This window comes from Penaeus japonicus, unplaced genomic scaffold (assembly GCF_977035675.1).
Source record: "Penaeus japonicus unplaced genomic scaffold, GWHDUDI00000001_assembly GWHDUDI00000028, whole genome shotgun sequence".
Taxonomy (NCBI): Eukaryota; Metazoa; Arthropoda; class Malacostraca; order Decapoda; family Penaeidae; genus Penaeus; species Penaeus japonicus.
This window is the reverse complement of record NW_028234430.1, coordinates 22,375,279-22,377,778: the sequence shown is the minus strand read 5'-3', so window position 1 is coordinate 22,377,778 and position 2,500 is coordinate 22,375,279. Positions and strand designations below refer to the sequence as shown.

At 41.8% G+C, this 2,500-nt stretch overlaps 1 protein-coding gene across 26 annotated transcripts in view; it reads right to left on the bottom strand.

Annotated features, from left to right (window-relative positions):
* OtopLa (proton channel otopetrin-like a) overlaps positions 1-2,500 on the bottom strand; it is a 419,182-nt gene that overhangs the window by 26,508 nt on the left and 390,174 nt on the right. For 3 of the 26 annotated variants that reach the window (XM_086553517.1, XM_086553516.1, XM_086553519.1), the window contains exon 2: positions 1-66. This exon is cut by the window's left edge and continues 768 nt beyond it. The exons of the other annotated variants lie outside the window; for them this stretch is intronic. The gene's annotated coding sequence lies outside the window, so the exon portion shown is untranslated. The remainder of the gene's footprint in view (positions 67-2,500) is intronic. 26 annotated transcript variants of the gene reach the window in all.

Here is a 2,500-nt window from a genome sequence, read left to right as displayed (position 1 = left end):
CTGGTGCTTGAGCCTTTGTCTTCGGTCGGATTATCACCCTTATCACAGATAGTGTTCTAGCTAGGCCTACACCGCCCACCAGAATAGTGTTTTTAGGATTTTTTTAAAACAAACAAACAAACAAAAAAAAAGTTTTGTAAGAAATGTCAAATAGGAAAATGTGTAACATTCATATAAAAAATTAAATGTTAAAAAGAGAGATAACACCAATATGGCGTGCACACAAGGTTAACTCGTCATGCTTCGACATAAAAAGAGCATTTCCTTCCGCATTGCATTTTTCTCTTATCCTTTATCATGTATCTTTCGCATTGCTTTCTCCATCCTTTCCCTACATTAACATTTCCCTTCATTTCAACTTTCCATTTTAACCTTTCCCTCTTTTCACTTTCTAAACCATACCAAGATTTTTTGTTTACTTTTTTTTATTAATTTTCATTTTTATACGGCCATTTCCCTTTTTCTTTCTCTCGTCCCTGCTTCACACTTTGCTACATTCTCTTCTCACGTTTTCAACTATTCGACTCCGTCACGTGATATTTATTCCCTTTTGCGCTCCATCCTCTCTTCCTTCCTGCAGGAATAGGAAATTCCGGACGCGCATTCTCTCCCCTTCCTCCTCCCCCCCCTTTCCTCTACCCTCTTCTCATCCAACCTGTCAATAAATTCAGATTCGGCTTCTCTCTCTCTCTCTCTCTCTCTCTCTCTCTCTCTCTCTCTCTATCAATCTCTCTCTCGTATCTTCAATACGAAATATTATTAAATCATTATTAATGAAATAATAGACCTCCATATATATATATATATATATATATATATATATATATATATATATATATATATATAATAAATACACAAACCTCCTCAGACAGATATCGTTAAAGACAGAGAAACAGCAAGGGGGAAAAATCCACGGAAAAGAAACACCGATAAATACCTAATAACAAAATCTTTCTCTCATCAGCAGCAAACTTTTCCCGACCATGTCTTCCTCCTCCTTTCAATGTTATGGTCCCTCCTCCCCCTCCTCTTCCCCCACTCCCAACCCCTCCTCCCGATTCAATGGCGAGACAACCCCTTTCTCCTCGAGGAGTGTAGAGGGGAGGGGGGGGGGGAGTTGCGAGGGAGAGGGAGGGGTATCGGTACGTCTTGTCATAGTTGGGATTGACGGTGTGAGGGGAAGCTTTGATTGGGTGGGGGTTGGGGGGGTTAGGGGGGAAGACAAGAGGGGAAAGTAAGGGAGACAGGTACAAGATAGGTAGGACTGGGCAAGGGGATGATTAGATAAGGGAAAGACAGATAGACGTCTAAGTAGATTTACAAAAGGGAGGGAGAAATATAGATATACAAAATACACTATAAAACAATGAAGAAAAAAATAAAATACGGAAGCGCAAAATACGTATAAATTCATTGGGGGAAAAATGATGACACAATAAACAAAAGAACAGAGAAAAGAAAAAGGAAGAGTATAAAAAAAGAACCGATTCCAGTATCGAACCCGCTGCGTGTTTAACGACGCCTTTATCTTCGTATTTCCACACCAAACGACACCTCAGCAGCCGCGGCCCCTTCCCTAGGTAGAAACAGGGGGGGGGGGGGCGTTATAGGGTGAAAGGGACAAGAAGAGATTGAATGAAAGAGTAGAAATAAGGAAAAAAGGGAAGAGTTCTTATTGCTGGTAGATGGAAGCGAATAAAGAAAATACCTAGTTCCGGCCGGAGAATATAGGGAGAGGGGGAGGGGGAGGGGGAGGAAACGGCCGGGCAAAAAACTGAAGGCTCACGGGAAAAAGCGTGAGTAATGGCTGTGAAAGAAACGGTCAAGGTCTGGGTTAAGGAAAAGGGTGTATATGTGTGTGTGTGTGTGTATATATATATATATATATATATATATATATATATATATATATATATATATATATATATATATATATATATACATGTAAAATCTTGCATACATACAGAGAGAGAGAGAAGGAGAGAGATAAATAGATAGATAAATAGACTGAGAGATAGAAACAGATAGATAGATAGATAGATAGATAGATAGATAGAGCGAGAAGGAGGGGTGGACGTGTTCCAGAGAATGATGGTCGCTGCACGCGATCGATCGATCCTTTAGCAGATACAACAGAATAAAAATAAGAAAAAAATAGAAAGATAAAAAAGAGATAAGAAAAGAAAGGAAGCAAGACAAGAAAAATACATCAGGCAACCTCAAAGGCACCATCTTCAACCCCTCTCCCCCTCCCCTTCATCCTCTCCTTTCCTCCATCCCTTTCCCCTTTCCCCTCTCCCCTTTCCTCCTTCCCCTTCCTCCCTCCCTCACCCTTCCCTCTCTCTCCTTTCCTCCTTCCCCTTCGACCTCTCCCCTCCCCTTCCCTCCCTCAAACCCTCTCCCTACCCCCTTACCCTTTACCTTCCCCCCCTCCCCCCACCCCCCAACACTACGTCTGACCAAGACATTTCCAGCGCGTCTTTGTTCCCGGCCTCAGGTG